At 45.4% G+C, this 18,929-nt stretch overlaps 1 protein-coding gene across 1 annotated transcript in view; it reads right to left on the bottom strand.

Moving 5' to 3' along the window:
• LOC121279341 (neurocalcin-delta) overlaps positions 1 to 18,929 on the bottom strand; it is a 484,317-nt gene that overhangs the window by 222,383 nt on the left and 243,005 nt on the right. The window lies entirely within an intron of this gene.

Below are 18,929 nucleotides of genomic sequence, written 5' to 3'. Positions count from 1 at the left end.
GTCTCATGACACCAGGTCAAATACAGGAAAGGAAACCACTACCGACCTCCTACTGCTGATGATTTTTGAACACCACTTGGAAGAAGTTCTGAGGGTAATAAGGGTACAGAATGTACTCTGAGTGAGGGCTTCAATGTCTACCACCAAGAATGGCTTGGTAGCAACGCTACAGACCGAGTTGGCCATGTCCTGAAGGACGTATCTATTAGACTGGACCTGCGGCAGCTGGTCCAGGTGGTGTACTCACCAATCTACCTGTCGCAGATACATCTGTCCATAAGGACCGAACACCGCACCTTCCGATCTTCACGGTGAGAATACTCTCTATTGAGAACAGATCTAACAACTCAAAACTGGTCATCCATGAGATGCTGTGGACCATCATCAGCAGCAGAATTGTATTCAACTACAAGCTGTAACTTCATTGCCGAGCAGATCCTTCATTCCATCATCACCATCAAACCAGGGGATCCAATCGTGGTTCAATGGGGAGTGGGGGAGAGCATGTCTGAAGCAGCACCAGGTATACCTAAAAATGAGGTGCCAACCTAGTGAAGCGACAACACAGGACTACATGCATGCTAAACAATGGAAGCTGCATGCCATAGCCAAAGATAAGCAATCCCCTGCCAATGGGTCAGATCAAAGCCCGGCAATGCTGCCAATCCAGTCGTGAATGGTGGCGGACAATTAAATAACTCACTGGTGGAGACCACTGCAGAAACATCCCCATCCTCAATGATGGAGGAGCCCAGCACATCAATGCAAAAGACAAGGCTGAAGCATTTGCAGCAACAATCTTCAGCCAGAAGTGCTGAGTGGATGATCCATCTGCCTCCTCCTTGAGTGTGGAACTTCAAAGGGACATAGACAAGTTGGTGGAATGGGCGGACAGGTAGCAGATTAAGTTCAATGAGGAGAAGTGTGATGTGACTCATTTGGTATGAAGAACATGGAGAGACAATATAAAACAAAGGATACAACTCTAAAGGAGCAGAGGGATCTGGGTGTACATCTGCATAAGTTAGTGAAGGTGGTAGGACAGGTTGAGAGAGTGGTTAATAAAGCATACAGTGTCCCAGGCTTTATAAATAGGGGCATAGAGTAGAAGAGCAAGGAGGCTATGCTGAACTTGTATAGTTCACTGGTTTAGCCTCAGCTGGAGGATTGAGTTCAAGTTCTGGGCGCTGCACTTTAGGAAGGATGCGAAGACATTGAAGAGAGGGCAGAAAAGATTCATGGGTTCCAGGAATGAAGAACTTCAGTTATGAAAATAGATTGGAGAAGTTGGGACTGTTTTTCTTGGAGAAAAGAAAGCTGAGAGCAGATTTGATAGAGGTATTCAAAATCATGAGGGATCTAGACAGAGTAGTTTGGGAGAAACTGTTCCCACTCTTCATAGAGTCATAGAGGTTTACAGCAGAGTAAAAGGCCCTTCGGCCCATCGAGTCTGCACTGGTCAAACAAGTACCTAAGTATTCTAATCCCATTTTCCAGCACTAGGCCCATAGCTTTGTATGCCATGGCATCGCAAGTGCACATCCAAATACTTCTTAAATGTTATGAGGGTTTCTGCCTCTACCACCCTTTCAGGCAGTGAATTCCAGATTCCCACCATCCCCTGGGTGAAAAAATTCTCCCTCACATCTCCTCTAAACCTCCTGCCCCCTACCTTAAATCTATGCCCCCTGGTTATTGATCCCTCCACCAAGGGGAAAAGTTCCTTCCTGTCTACCCTATCTATGCCCCTCATAATTTTATACACCTCAATCATGTGGCCCCCTCAATCTCCTCTGCTCAAGGGAAAACAACCCCAGTCTATCCAATATCTCCTCATAACTAAAACTCTCCAACCCAGGCAACATCCTGGTAAGTCTCCTCTGCACTCTCTCTAGTGCAATCACATCCTTCCTATAATGCGGATTCCAGAACTGCATGCAATACTCTAGTCGTGGACTAACCAGTGTTTTATACAGTTTCAGCATAGCCCCCCGCTCTTATATTCTATGCCTCGGCTAATAAAGGCAAGAATCCCATATACCTTCTTAACCACCTTATCTACCTGTCCTGCTACCTTAAGGGACCGGTGGACTTGTACACCAAGGTCCCTCTGATCCTCGGTACTTCCCAGGGTCCTACCATTCATCATATATTCCCGTGCCTTGTTTGTCCTGCTCAAGTGCATCACCTCACACTTATCCGGATTAAATTCCATTTGCCACTGATCAGCCCATTTGACCAGCCCGTCTATATCCTCTTGTAATCTAAGGCTATCCTCCACACTATTTACCACCCCACCAATTTTCATGTCATCTGCGAACTTACTGATCAACCCTCCTACATTCAAGTCTAAATCACTTATATACACCACAAACAGCAAGGGACCCAACACCGATCCCTGTGGAACCCCACTGGACACAGGCATCCAGTCACAAAAACACCCCTCGACCAACACCCTCTGCTTCCTTCCACTCAGACAATTCTGGATACAATTTGCCAAATTGCCTTGGATCCCATGGGCTCTTACCTTTGTTATTAGTCTCCCATGCAGGGCCTTATCAAAGGCCTTGCTGAAGTCCAAGTAGACTACGTCAAATGCATTGCCCTCATCTACACACCTGGTCACTTCTTTGAAAAATTCAATCAAATTGGTCAGACATGACCTCCCCTTAACAAAACCATGCTGACTGTCCTTGATTAATCTCTGCCTCTCCAAGTGTAGATTAACTCTGTCCCTCAGAATTGCTTCCAATAGTTTCCCCACGACTGAGATTAGACTGACTGGCTTGTAGTCCCCTAGTTTATCCCTTCTTCCCTTCTTGAATAACGGTACCATATTGGCTGTCCTCCAGACCTCTGACAGCTCTCTTGTGGTCAGAGAGGTATTGAAAATTATTGCCAGCTCCCCTGCTATCTCCTCCCTTGCCTCACTCAACCGCCTGGGATACATTTCATCCGGGCCTGGAGATTTATCTACTTTTAAGCCTGCCAGACCACTTAGAAACTCCTCCCTTTCTATGATAATTTCTTTCATTATATCACAGTCCTTCTGCCTGATTTCCATACCCACGTCATCCCTCTCACTTGTGAACACCGACACAAAGTACTCATTTAAAACCCTACCTACATCTTCCTGCTCCACACACAAATTACCACTATGGTCCTTAATGGGCCCTACTCTTTCCCTAGTTATCCTCTTACTCTTAATGTACTAATAAAATAATTTTGGGTTTTCCTTTATTTTACCTGCCAATGTTTTTCATGTCCCCTCTTTGCTCTCCTAATCTCCTTTTTAAGTTCCCCCCTACACATTCTACACTCCTCTAGGGCTTCCACTGTTTTGAGCCCTCGGTATCTGACATAAGCCTTCCTTTTTCTCTTTGTTCAATCCTGTATATCCCTCAATGTCCAGCGTTCCCTGGATTTGTTGGTCCCACCCTCTGTCTTTACTGGAATATGTTGGCCCTGTACTCTCCTTATTTCCTTCTAGAATGAATCCCACTGCTGTGATGCAGATTTACCTAAAAGTAGCTGCTCCCAGTCCACTCTGGCCAAATCATATCTGATCTTATTAAAATCGGCCTTCGCCCAATTTAGAACTCTGATTTCTGGCCCATCCTTGTCCTTTTCCATACCAACCTTGAATCTAATGGAGTTATGATCACTTTCTGCAAAATGTTCCCCCACTGATACGTCTACCACTTGCCGGGCTTCATTCCCTAAAATTAAGTCCAGGACCGCCCCCTCTCATGGAGGACCTTCTACGTACTGGCTTAAAAAGCACTCCTGGATGCATTTTAAGAATTATGCTCCCTCTAAACCTATCATACTATGACTAATCCAGTTAATGTTGGGGAAGTTGAAATCCCCCACTATTACTACCCTATTATTTTTATACTTCTCGTGAAAGGATCGAGAATGAGAGGGCACAGATTTAAAGGAATTTGCAAAAGAAGCACAAGTGATATGATAAAAATCTTTTTTAAGCAGTGAGTGGTTAAGGTCCGGAATGCACTTTGAGAGTGTGGTGGAGGCAGGCTCAACTGAGGAACTCAAAAGTGAATTACACTGTTATCGGAAAAGGAAGAAGGTGCAGAGTTACAGGGAGAAGGCAGGAGAATGGCACCTAGTAAACTACTCGTTCGGAGAGCCGGTGCAGACATGGTGGGCCGAATGGCCTCTTTCTGCACCATAGCAATTTTATGATACTGTGGGGTGAGGTGAGAGTGACTGCCCTCAACATCAAGGCAACATTTGACCAAGTGCGGCATCAAGAAGCACAAACAAGACTGAAGTCAATGGGAATCAGGTGGAAAATTCTCCACTGGTTGGAGTCATAATTAGCACAAACGAAAGATGGTTGTTGTTGTTGGAAGGCAATCATCTCAGACCCAGAACATTACTTCAGGAGTTCCTCAGGTCAGTGTCCTAGGTCCAACTACTTTCAGTTGCTTCATTGGTCTTCCCTCTGTTCTAAGGTCAGAATGGGGACGTTCGCGATTCCTCAGATACTGAAGCAGCCCAGCATGCAGCAAGACCTGGACAACATTCAGGCTTGGGCTGATAAATGATAAGTAACACTCACATCACACAAGTGCCAGACAATGTCCATCTCCAACAGGTAAACCTAACTATCTCCTCTTGATATCTCCTCTTGATATTCAACGGCCTTACCATCACTGAATCCCCCACTATCAACATGTTGGGGGGGGTTACCATTGACCAGAAACTTAACTGGACTAGCCATATAAATACTGTGACTGCAGGAGCAGGTCAGAGGCTGGGAATTCTGCAGTGAGTAACTCACCTCCTGTGGACAGGCTTTGGGAATTAGGAGTATGATAAAATACTTGCCTGGATGAATACGGCTCCAACAACATTCAAGAAGCTCAACACCATCCAGGAGAAAGCAGCTATGTGATTGGCACCCCACCCACCATCTTAAACATTCACTTCCTCCACCACTGGCGCACAGCTGCAGTGCACAATGCACTACAATAACTCGCAAAATTTCCTTTGACATCACCTCCCAAACCTATGACCTCTGCAACTTAGAAGACAAGGGCAAAAAACACATGGGAACACCATGACCTGCAGATTCCCCTCCAAGTCACACATCATCCTGGCTTGGAACTAGAGCGCCAATCCTTCAGTGTTGCTGGGCCGAAATCTTGGAGTGCGGTGATGTGGAATATCCACCATTATAATTGCCATCCACACCATCTCCAGTGCAACAACCGATTCTTTCTTCCAAGGATCTGACAGCCCAGTGAAGGATGACAATGTGGAATCTTTTGTTCTTGGCCGGTGTCTCGCCCGCTGTCTGAAAATGTGGCGAGGCACCTGCGCTGACTCAGAGGAGGAAGGCCCACTGTATCTTCTGCCCATTAGGCAATTGGGTGGACAGCAGTGGGCCTTTCTCCAGACTGAGGACCCCAAGAGATAACCTAGAGCTCGCCAAGATCTACCAGGGCCAATCAGTAGCCAGCAGCTCCTGTACTGAGCAATGCCACAGAGGAGGCTGCCGGAACAACAGCTACCACCCCTCACCCCACCCTTGGTCCCAGGATCGAGGATAGTGAGACAACCTGGGAAAATGGCAAGTAATGTTGGTGCTGGGGACGGTGGGGATGGTGTGTAGGGGAAGGTTAGGGGTTGCAGGGATAGTGGTGTGGCTGTCAGTGGCCAACACCCCCTACTCCATGTCCATGCCCTTTATCACGCACAGATTGGTGCAGATCGAGATTACCCCCCACCCCAACCTATTGACATGCAGCCAACACTGTTTTACAGGCATGTAGGCCACATGTCAGGAGGCCTGTCTGGAGCTGGGAAGATTGCAGAGGAGGTCAGAAGAAGCCCTTAGGTGGTCATTAATTGGCCACTTAAGGGATTCAAGTGGAGGCAAGGTGGGAATGTGGGCCATGAGAACTTCCCAGGAACTTACTTCCAATGGAGGCGGGAAGGGGTTGGGTGTTGGTCCCAATGCCAACCCACCAAATTTTCAAGCCCATCTGCCTCCTTCCTCACCTCGTGCAGGGGGAGGAGATTCTGGCCAATATCTCAGGATGATGAAAAGACACAACCACAGGTTGATGACCCAATACCACAGGACACGCTTTCAAAAATGGAAAAATCAGCAGGATGTGGAAACACTCATGTGGCGTAAGGATTTTAATCGAGCAAAACATAGGTTAACTGCACTCCAGGTTTGCACACCAACCTGGCCAATGTAGAAAAAGTGAGGTAAAATGAGAAATGTAAAAAGAAGTAACCAAAGCTGGCCTGCACTGTATCTGGGGGCTTACTTTTGGAGGACTTCATTCAATCTTGCAAGCTAAAGGATAGGAAAATTACACCTGCACCACAGTACACTCATGCACTAGTGCAGATTAAATGGAGAATAGCCTGTAGTCCACACCATGTATTAGTGCAGATAAATGGAGGATAGCCTGCAGTCTAGAGGCTATTATTTTATCTGACATTAGGGCCTTCTAAATGCTAGAGAGCAGCAGTCTTCAGGTCATCCTGAGGGACTTTGCTACAATTTATCACACTGCCCTCCACATCTTTGGATTATCCTGGAACGGCCAGAGACCCTCTGGTGCACCAGGGTCTGCAGCATGCCACAGCACCAGCAATGTTCAAGCTTCCCTCCATGGGCGTATCAAGCGAATGTAAAGACAGAGAGGTGAGGGAGTGTGGAGACTCGGATATATCACTATATTGCACAGGCTCACTCACATCTGTTGAGCAAGTGCCCAGAAATCCCAGCACCCCAAATGGAAAGAAGAGGAAAATCTAGCTCACGGTGCTTTAAATAACACTAAGGACCGACAGGGTAAAGGTTCTGACCTCCTGCAGTCTCCCGCAGAGTTAGGAAAAATTCAAACAAAACCAGTAAAGAACAAATCCAGAAATATTTCTTCATGCGAATAATCATGAGGATGTGGAATCACTATTGCACAGGTAGGTCACAGATGTGGATTCAACTGAGGCATTTAAAAGGAAGGTCAGAATTTAGTTAAGAAATGAGGTTATTAAAGGATTTGAAGCAAGGGCAAGGATTTGGGATTAAAAAGACAAAGTGTTGCCCTCTCTAACAAAATAACTGCAGGTTTGATGAACTAAAGGGCCTACCCTTCCTGCTAGGTTCCCGCGGAGACTAACGTAATGCAGATGCTGCTGTTTTCTTAAAAGCTAAATAGTTGGTTCTGTGCCAATTAATTTTTTGAAAAGAATAATACTTCATCTTCCGTATTCTCTGTCATTTGTTATTTCTCGGCTGCTATAATGCAACTGCTGCCAAAACTGAAAACCTCACTCAGATGAAACATTGCTACTAGTCTGAAACCTAACTGTGAGTTTTTGTATGGGCAAGAACCATTAACCCTACATCAATTGTAGCACAATTCACACAGGTAGCATATGGATCAGCGGTGAAGGGTATGATGCTCAAAACCGCTCGCTGGCTCAAAATAAAAATAGAAAACGCCAGAAATTCACTCAGCATTGGGTGGAGCAAACAGACAAGTTAATATCCATTAGAAACAGTGACATGTCTGTCCCTTAATTATTTATCATGTATCCACTAATGCATTAAACATGTTCTTAATCACCTGCACAAAATCTCAGTTCGCAGCAGTCACAAGAGATCATTTTGTTGTAAGTGCCAAACTGGAAAAACTTTACTGCAGACAAGCTGAATCCAGCAAAGGTCATTAACACGATGTTCAACTCCTTTCGATACAGCTCCCTCACGTAGTCAGGACTCTCCCAAGCCATCTTCCCCAGACTGTCATTACCAATCACTGGAAGTATTTTTAAACAGCACACTTATACAAAAGAAGGACAAATCCTTTACACAAAAGGTTGCTGATACACTGCTTTATTCAAGCTGCCATCCTAGTGGTGATGAGTGTGGCTCTGACTAACAATTTAACCACTTTCTGTGGAGAAGGTCCTTTTAATTGAACGCAGGAGCCTTTATCATCACATTCACTTTATTGGATGTCACATTGGTTCTTCTGTCCTCTTAACAAGCCCTCACACAAAAAATATACGAGCACTACAAAACGTGTAGGTGGTGAGTATCAGTGAGGAGACCCTTCCACTGTCCATTTTTCCCTTACAACAATTGCTTTTGGGAACCAAGCAAGAATTTTTCCAGACTTCAGACCAGGAGTACGGCGGATGCTGAACTTTTGCCTCCCCTCCCGCATCCAGCTTTGCCAAAACCCCCTCCCAAATCCCCTGCCATTCCCGTGAAGGTGGGGAATGGGGGAGGGCACAGGCCAATGATGTTAAAGGCTCCAATGTCATTCACTGCTGCTCCCTCACTGGCGGGTCCTCCCAGGCCAACACTATCAGGCCTGTCATGGATTGATTGCCATTTCAGCACAGCATTAGGCACCAGGTGAACATCCAACCCTGTTCAGCTGCTTTACATACCACTGGCCACACAAGCGACTCCAGGGGGTGGTGCCTTGGTTTCCACAGGACATACGTTCAAAATTGATGTCAGGACAGAAGGGATGAGGGTGGGTGGATGAAGCATTTCACCCCCCTCTACCCAATCCCCATCCCCCACCATCAGAGGCTCTCATGGGAGAGAGTAAAAGGAGAGACAGTGGCGAGGTGGTAATGTCACTGGACCAGCTAATGCCTGGGGACAAGGGTTCAAATCAATAATAAAATCTGGAATTGAAAGCTAGTCTTAGTAATAGTGACCATGAAACTATCAAGGACCATCGTAAAAACTTATCTGGTTCATTAATGTACTTTAGGAAAGGAAATCTGCCATCCTTACCTGGTCTGGCCTACATGTGACTCCAGACCTACAGCAATGTGGTTGACTCTTAACTGCCCCTCTGAAATGGCCTAGCAAGCCGTTCATTTCAAGGGCAATTAGGGATGGGCAACAAATGCCAGCCTTTCGAGCGACATCCACATCCCATCAAAGAATAAAAAAAAAAAGGTGGGAGCCTGCTGGAATTAAATTCCACCTCAGTCTCCTGCCTCACTGCCTGTCTGCTCTGACTAAGTTCAAACAAAGGGCAGAATTCTGAGGCTGCCTTTCCGGAAGGTTCCCATGTACAGCAAGATTTGTAAAGCACTAGTGTACAACATATCCTCCAATCCTTGCACTAATCTCCACCGAACCCCCACCCACCCCCTGATCAACTCTGGCATTAATTTCCTGACACCAACACAAGCATTTAAACCAATTAGTGCCAGAGCAAATACTGTAGGGCCAGCTGTGTTGGGGAAAAATATCAATCGTTGCACTTTCAAAAGTGAGTAATTGTGACGAGCACTTTCAAGATGCTTTTCCATGCCCCAGGGATATATAAAATATCAGCATTAAGTATTATTTTCATAATAGCATTTACATCCATTCTCCAAAATGGAAAATTGTGCTAATTATTTCTGTACTTAAGGGAGAATTGCAAGGAGAGAGGCGGTGTCCTGTCCACTATCAAAACCTGGATATCTTCAAAAGACCAGGATCATTGATTTATGGTGACTGTAATAGTCAGAATCGCATTTTTATTATGGGATTTACTAATGCTTTAGGGGCTGCATTTGTCAATTTGGTCTGTTTCTAATTAGGACCGCTGGTTGATAGAAATGGAATAAATCAAATTCTATTTTTAGTACATAGGATTATGTAATTTTACAGGGCCAGATTTTTGGAGTTTGTGGGCTGGATTATACCCTGAGGGTGTGCTCCCCACACCCCAACGTAATTGTTGTGGGTGAGCCCATCTCCACCAGGCCAACTCGTCCCGCTTTAATTTTTCGGGCGACAGCCCTTTAATTAACATGAGGTGGGGCTTCCGTCCTTCTCCAGGAGCAAGCCCCGCATTACAGAGCTATCGGCCAATCAGAGCGGTGGAAGTCCAGCACTATAGAGCTGTCAGCCAATCGGAACGGTGAAAGTCCCGCAATATAGAGCTGTCCACCAATCGGAGCGGTGGAAGTCCCGCATTATAGAGCTGTCGGCCAATCGGAGCGGTGGAAGTCCCGCATTATAGAGCTGTCTGCCAATCGGAGCAGTGGCCACTGCTGGTACTGCAGGTAGGCCAAGGAGGTGGCGTTCAGCAATGGACCCAGACATTCAGGTACATCTGGGATCTCACTGGGGCCAGGCTGACAGGCCCCAGTGAGGGTTGGTGGGGGTAGGGAAGGGGGGGGTTGGGGGTGACATGTTGGACAGGGCAGGAGGGACGAGGGACATGGGGAGGAAAACTGAAGGGAGTGGCCTCCAATTGGCTCCAGGGGCCCCGGTGAGAGGTATCCACCACCCCCACCCTCCATTGACCTTTAACTGGCCATCAGCCACAGGGTTAAACCTACCAGGCTGCACTTTGAATGCCGGCCTTGTTAAATCAGTGCAGCAGTGGGATGAGGCCTTTAATTGGACATTAATTGACCACTTAACGGCCTCAATTGTGCCACAGGCAGGCAACCCACCCGATGCCCTCCCCCACCATTCATAACTTTGTTATGGGGCGGGGATGGGCACAGACTGGCAGGCAGCAGTCACACCACTGATGGCATGGCACCCTAACTTACAGACCCACCCTCCTGCTTTCCCAACCGTGGGTGGCCTGTAAGATTCAGCCCTGTATCTTGCAATTTTACACACTTGTATATGCCCTCCTGGTGTAGCTGCTTCACAGATTGTACAGCATATAGCCAAGTCACTTCCTTCAAACTCCCCCATGTCCCCCAGTGGGAAGTGAGGGACTGTAAGCCAGCTGGCTATAAGGGCGCTTTGCTACACCAGTTCAGTCAAGTTATCTCCAGAAGAGTCAAACTCAGACCACTTGAGCAAATCAAGTAAAGCAAGTGTGACACAGCAGAATCATTTTTTTCCATGTTGTACCAAAAACAACTGCATTTACTAGTACATTGCGAGGTTACTACAGTTCACAGCACTAACAGACATTCCGTGGGTGCTACAATACAGCTGCAGTTAGAGATCAGCCCATGGTTGTGATGGCATGCTTCATCCATAAATTCTGTGACTGAGAGCGTGTCATGGATAGATTGGAGAAGCCGGGGCTGTCCTCCTCCAAGAAAGAGCTGAGGAAAGATTTGTTAGAGGTGTCCAAAATGATGAGGTGTCCAGAGAGAGTAGATAGAGAAATTATACCCATTAGCAGATGGGTGGAGAAGCAGAATACACAGATTTATGGTGATTGGCAAAAGAACCAAGGGCAATATGAGGGAAAACTTTTCTACACAGCGAGTGGTTATGACTAGAAAGCACAGCTTGAAAGGGCGGTGCAGGCAGACTCAACTGTGGCTTTTAAAAGGGAATTGGATAAGCTGTTGAAGTGAGAGGTTTTACAGGGCTGCAGGGAATGGGGCTAGCTAAATTGCTTTTGCACAGAGTCAGCATCAGCTTGACAGGCCGAATGGCCACCTCTCTGTGGTAACCATCCTATGATTCTAGTCACTGCAGGCACTGCCTTGCATAAAGGAGCGCTGCACTTTTCTTTGCTTCAGGAACTAATAATCATGACAGGTTCTTAACTAAACAAAAAATAATTAAGTAAACAAGTTTTAGCAAAGAGGATTGGCAATCTAAAGGCCTGAACTGATAATCCAGAAATAACTAAATCCCATACAGAACCTGGCACAGTCCAAGACGACAGTCCACCACCATCTCCCCGGGGTAACTACAGATGGGCAGTAAATGCCAACTTTGGCAGCGATGCCCAGAGGATAAATAAAAAGGTCACATCAATTATTCATTCGCTATTTAAAGTTCAAGAGGCATTATGCACCTGAAGTAACTTTAATGTTAAACAATGAGTTGCTTGTAACTACTTGCTGCAAGACAAAAGCTTTCAAAGGGGAAGGCAGTTCTCGACGTGAGCACTCTAGTAAACACACAATGCTGCCATCAGCATTCAGCACTCTCCACTGATTCTTCAACAGGCAAGAAATTCAGGGCAAACAGCAGGGGTCAGCAATGTGAGTATACAACTGAATGCTTCTGAAATAGATTCCTGCTGCAAAATAAATTCCTCACAAGTAACAGAAGAATCGTTTCCTTTTTCACCTCTTTCTCACACACTGGGGCTGGTAGACCCAGTCCGCCCCCAGTCACTCTACGACTGACCACAAGCAGAGATATGGTAACTTCTCTCTCTAATGTGCTCACCTTTCCTATTGAGTTTTTGGATTCTTACACCAGTTATTTCCTCGGCTTCATTGTCAATGGCCTGACACAAATGCTTCATTTTTTTGGTGCAGGATGGATTCCCAGTGGGATCGCCACCAAGAGGTAGCCCACCCAGCAGAGCTGTAACATTATGTTGATGCAGCAACTGCACCATCAGAACTAAGAGGCAGTAGTCAAGGCCCACTCAAGGCCACAGCCCAGCAGCAGGTAAATGAGCAAGTTATAAGAGAGGCGAGGATGCTACTATAAGATCTTTTCCCTCCTCAGGACTCTTATCACCACCGTAAACTTTCCTTATGGTGTCTCCAGTGAACAGCAAGATGGGAACATTGGAGAGAACTTTACTGAGGACCTGAGGCTCCAGCGTCAAGCGTAGGGAATAAGCATCCATTGGAAAGAAATGTAGTGGCAGAATCTAACCAGCCCCGTGGAGTCAGGGTTGGAGGCTGAACAGAAGACAAAATTTGAAAATAGCTTGGTGCATTAGCTCCCTGACGCATTCCTGCCTCTGAGCGATCTTGCTGGAGATGGGGTCAATGGCAGCTACATTCCCAGCAGCGCTGGGTAGCCAAATAGGCAACCAATTGAGGGCAGGTTCCTGACACTGTTGTGATCTTCCCAATGTCAAACGGCCACCCCTACCCCACAGGGACTGGAGGCGGCCTCCCTGCAGCAAGCCTGTGAGGACGGGGTGGGAAACAGGGTGGAGTGGATGACTGCTCTCATTTCCACCATCACAGAGCTGCTGCGATGATGCCAGGTCATAGCTGTGGCCACAAGCAGTCCTTGGAAGGTTCCCCCTCTTACAATGATGGCTCTAATAGCTGTGGCCATACTTTATTTTTAAATTCTCAGAAAACTTCAGGCAACACATCCATCTTGAGGCACTCTCACTGTCTCCTACCTTCGTCAGCAGGGCCCACTTCTTGCAGTGGGGCTGCCGATTGTCCGGAGCTCCGGACCATTTGATAAGGACAACCAGCGGGAGGCAGACTCCTAATTGGCCACCTCCCATAAGATTGTGATGCTACTTTTGGTCTGAATGGTAGAAAAATTTCGAAGTCGGTAAAATTCAGCCATGAGTGAGAAGGTGAGAGGTTTCATCACTTGACTGTTGCCTCATCCCATCCTGCCTGGCTTCCGGATCAAGGTGGAAAATTCAACCTGACACAGTCAGTCTTTCAGAGGAATTAGAAGAGCGCATGCCCACACAAATACAGCTGCTAAACAAACAGGCACCACAAAGTGCTCCACTGAATGCTTGCATTTGAATAGAATGGCTCGACCCATTGATCTAAAAACATAACAGGTAAGAACAGGCCAAAACGCTCTGTCCCAAACACTGAAAAACCTGCCCCATTGAAAGACGTTGACAGTAATCATCCAGCTTGCAGCATGTCTGAATTGTTCAACACCACAGCTTGAAGGACCCTTTAGTGTTAAACACATTCAGCCATGAGCACGTGCAGTAACCAACAGGGGGAAAAGAAATTCAGTAAATAACTCAGATCCTAAAAAAATGCTTAATTTTTGTCACAGTTCCTTTGCGAAAACAGATAAGCCTTTTACTCAGCACCTCCCAAAGTGCTGGAGCAGAGACTGGAGGGCTGATTTCCCTCAGGTTATCAGGTTAGCTGTAAGGCTACCCAGCCACATGACACCTAAAGCTAACCTGACAGATTTTACTTGTGCAGGCTTCATTACCTTTCAGATGGTTTGGCAGGGGGAATGTAGAAACGTTGAAGCCGATTAAAAGTGCGCTTTTCTTTTGGAGGCAGTAATGGGATGGGCAACACTGTCAAACAGGACCTGAATGAGGTCAGCAGCAAGGAGGAACACTGGACTTTCAGATGATTCCATGGATGGGTTACTTCACTGAAATAAGGTCAAGAAAGGAGCTCCTGGAGACTGAGGGGGAGGGGGCAGGAAACTCCATAATAACATGGTGCAGACAATATGGAGGAAGTTAGTTGAGGCAGGCAGTGCAGTCTCCACCACCTCTCAAACCACCACACAGCGCAAGAAGAAGTTTAATGAGCTCACAAGGATGGCTAAGGTATGTGAAGACACATTCAACAGACACATCCTTAATAAATGACGGAGGCATAACTGAACTGTCATGCCCTCTACATGTTAGTAACTGGGTCAAAGGGAAAGTGCACAATTGACAAGAAAGTTTTGTAACCATTAATGCACCCTCTTAAGTCCATATCATTGTGCAAATTCGAAGAAGAGGGTGAAGTACAAAAAGATGGCTGATAAAGACCAGACAAGGGGCAGTGCAGTCAGTGTCAGTTCTCTGTAGAAACGGACACTGATTCAGTCAGTGGCCCAGAATTTGTCAGAAAATTAACAGCAAGTTCACAGAGCACCCCATTATTAGAGGAAGGCACAGGCTGTGAATTCCTTTTCTTCACAAAACGCAGGATGATTTGCAGCACTTTGCCGTTAGCCTCATCATCAATCTCCCGCCCCACGAGTGTCAAGAAATTGCTTCATTTGTGTCGTAGATACAAATTAAACTCAGCACAGAAAGCTAGGGCTGCCGTTTCATTGCCCTATCAATACGGACAATTTGCAATGTATAACCCCAATATGCCACTCAACTTCAGAGGCCAAGAAAGGGTGTCCTACTCCTGTAGGTAGTAAATTGCTCTTAGGGGTAGTAATTTGATATTAGATTCTTTTTCACTTATTTTTTTGTCTTCTTTCTATCTCTCTCTCTCATTTCAATTTTTATGTATCTGACATGACTCTAGTAAGATAAATATCAGGAGGTACATTGATCAAACGCACAGGATGAATTTAACTGTTAAAGACAAAAAACAAACTGTTTGAATGGATTGAGATTTGCTGCATTTCTTTGTCTGATACACTAGTAAAAAGCTATGGCTGCTGGTCTGCTTATAGTTAGGACGTGCTCGATGAGAGTCAACACCACTCTTCAGCAATGACTGTAAAATGGTTTTTAAAAAAAGCATTTCTCTGCTCAGCAAAGCAGAACTAATAGCTCACGTAGATTCAATCATTTCTAAATGACCAGACCCAAGTACAGGCACCAGACATCTAGCCGGATGATAATTTGTAGGATGTGTCCCCAGCCAACTACAGTGAATTCATAATAACTTTCATCTCCAAGTACATTCTGCACACTAATGTATACTCTTCAGACTATTACATTTACATTATATAGATAATATTTCAAAATTGCCTTTCTTCAACCACTTATTAAAGATTTGAAAGAGTTTGACTAGTCAATTATTAAGTTCAATCTCCTTCCAAAATTGGTTAAACAACTAGTCTGGAGATGAAAGAGCAAATTTACATCTAATTAGTATATTTCAAGGCCTAATGACAACCCAAAGTGCATTACAGCCAATTAAGTACTTTTGAAATGTTGTCACTGTTGTAGCGTAGTATAGCAAGAATCCACAAACAGCCATGTGATAATGACCAGAGTGTATGTCTTTGGGTGCTATTGGTTGAGGGGTAAATATTGACTTGGACACTGAGGCGAATCCCCTCCTCATCTTCATATAGTGGCATGGAATTCTGTACATCCACCCAAAAGGGCAGCGGGAACCTTGGTATAATGCCTCATCCAAAAGACATTCCCTCAGGCGGTGCACCATTCCCTCAGTACTGTACTGAAGTGTCAGTCTGTATTTTGCACTCAAGTCTCTGGGAGTGAAACTTTTGAGGTGAGAATGCTACCAACTGAAACACAGCTGACACCATTACTAACACATTTTTTACATTTTTCACTCCAAGGCTAGCTGTAAATTGTCTATTAAGAGGATGCCACATTCTTCATGTGTGGAAAGCAAAGGAAAAAAAATACACCCCTACTGTATCTTGTCATGTCAGTCAGCTTGTACCAGAGGCATTCATATCCAATTAATCACTCTTTAAAATATAGGCAATTCTAAAATGTGTGTGAATACAGCAGCCGATGCTACACACGCACCAAGCAATTCTGCAGAGGGTACCTCACCTCCTTACTCTCCAAAGCCTATCCACCATCTATAAGGCACAAGTCAAGAGTGTGATGGAATAATCCTCATTTGCTTGGATAAGTGCAGCTCCAACAACAATCAAGAAGCTTGACACCATCCAGAACAAAGCAGCCCACTTGATTGGCACCCCATTCACAAACATTCACTCCCTCTGCCACCAATGGACTGTGGCAGCAGTGTATACCATCTACAATGCACTGTAGCAACTCACCAAGGCCTCTTTGACATGACCTTTCAAACTTATTTGGAAGGGGAGCAGATGCATGGGAACGCCACCACCTGCAAGTTCCTCGCCAAGCCACACACCATCCTGACTTGGAACCATATCGCCGTTCCTTCACTGTTGCTGGGTCAAAATTCCGGAACTCCCTTCCTAACAGCACTGTGGGTGTACCTACACCACATGGACTGCAGCAGTTCAAGGCAGCAGCTCACCATCACCTAACTTCCCAAGGGCAATTAGGGTTGTGCAATAAATGCTGGCCTAGCCAGCGTCACCCACATCCTGAGAAAGAATAAAAAAAAGTCTCACAAACAGCTAATTTGATGAATGACCAGTTAATCAATTTTTGGTAATGCTTTTTCAGGGAAAAAGGTTACCAACACAATGGACAATCTCCCTGTTCTCCTTTGAATAATAAAGTTGCAGTCACTGGAGACTTAGATTCTCTTGCTGCATCCAGTCATTGAAAACCCACAGCAAAGTGGGCAATGGTGGCCCTGAGCTCCTGGAACATCTATTCCAAGCCGGCAGCGTTGGCATGTGCTAGATAAAACAGGGCAATAATGCCTTGTGCATACTAGTCACTCCAATAAGTTCTCTGTTCACAATTAATGACAATTTACTGCTGTTTTAACTCTTATTGGAAAAGACTAACCAACAGTAACACCACTAAAAGCACATTCCTACATTATTTTAAAATAGTACGCAAAATTGTCAACATTTAGGACATCCAGAGGTTGTAAAAGCACTATATAGTGCTCACCTACAGTCACCATCCTGACTTGGTGTCACTGTCTCATCGTCACTGTCTCGGCGTCATAGTCCCGGCGTCTTGGTATGTGATCCACAAACAGGAGCTTTCACTGTTAAGTCGAAAAGCTTGCACAGATCTACGACCCATCTATAAAGTAGATGAATTGGGAAGCCAAGGCATACAGTGTTTTTGATGGCTTTCCAATCATCTCAGATATTTCAATGGGGTCGATGATGTCCTTCAGATCCGACAAAGAGTTTCTAATAAACAACAATTAAATTACATTATGAAAAATGCAGTCCTTTATGAATGAGCTTTGTTTGAGTATACCTTCAAAGGGTTTGGAACAATACTCTTGTGGTGAGTTTACTTCAGAGGTCAGTTAGCAGGGGAGTCAATGTTAGTTTGACACTGGCTGCAATGCGCCTGGAAAGAATGGTCAATATTCTGGCAGTCGTATGGAAGATTTGTGCTCCAGAACTTGCAATGCCCCTAGCCAAGCTGTTCCAGTACAGCTACAACACTGGCATCTACTTGGCTATGTGGAAAATCGCCCAGGTATTATGTTCCTTCTCTGTCGGGTTGCTTTGCTCAGTGAACATGGTTGCCCGCCTATCTACTGGTGAGTGAGTTGGTAAACAAGATATCGTAGATGCAGATGACCAATGTGAGATGAAGCGCATGCTGTTTATTAACACAAGTCACACAGCACTAACACATGTGCTTCTCCAACTAGACCCTATTCTAAACTACTGTTTAACAATGTAGTCCCCACTACACAGCAATTGGGTAATACAATCATGTGGTCAATCAGCTCACATTCTCTTGAAGGTGTATTGCACCGCAGATTACCACATCCCTTCCCCTTTACACAAAAGTATAATTTACAATCTTAACAATATATCAACTACTTACATAAGTAAACTATTTACAAGTTCAGTCTCTTCGGAGGCTTCTTCAAACGTGTCGAACATTGTAGTTCTACAAGTTCGGATGATTTATCCGAGGCCTCCCTCTCAGGGGTCATCTGTCCACTAGGCTCTCCAGTAGGAACCTGTAAGTTTGTTTCTTTTACTCTCTCAGGCTCAACGGATCCTAAAGGCACTTCCAAAACAAGTGGAGTTCCTTCCATGTGTAATGTAGACTCCAACAGGAACGCTTGGCGCATCCTTTCTTGTGGATCTGTTTCCTTTTTCCTGAGGTGATCTACGTGTCTTCTAATTATCTGACCTTTGACCGATATGTATAAGGAAAGGGGTCCTGTCACTGCACTAACCTCACCTGATAGCCATTTGGGCCCATCTCCAAAGTTCTTGCAAAAACTGTGTCTCCAACAGTGAAATTTCTTTCACGACTGTGGGAATCATGTTTATTTTTCTGGGCCTCCTGACTCCTCTCTACCCTCCCCCCTAAATTTAGCCTTATGAGACACAAACATGTCCCAAGACTCTTCATCAATAACTCTGCGGGGGCAATACCAGTGGTCATGTGTGGCGTAGTCCTATAGCTGAGTAGGAAAAGTGATAATCTAGTTGCAATAGAGTCTCCATCCAGTTTTTTCATTCTGGACTTGAAGGTCTGGACTGCACTCTCGGCCAAACCATGGGACACAGGGTGGTGTGGTGAGGTCTTGACATGTGTTATGCCATTGAGACTTGTGAATCTTTGGAATTCTCCGCTGGTGAACGGTGTGCCATTATCAGCCACTATCATCTCTAGTAACCCATGTATCTCAAA

The sequence above is a fragment of the Carcharodon carcharias genome, chromosome 6 (assembly GCF_017639515.1).
Source record: "Carcharodon carcharias isolate sCarCar2 chromosome 6, sCarCar2.pri, whole genome shotgun sequence".
Taxonomy (NCBI): domain Eukaryota; kingdom Metazoa; phylum Chordata; class Chondrichthyes; order Lamniformes; family Lamnidae; genus Carcharodon; species Carcharodon carcharias.
This window is presented reverse-complemented; position numbering and strand designations above follow the sequence as displayed.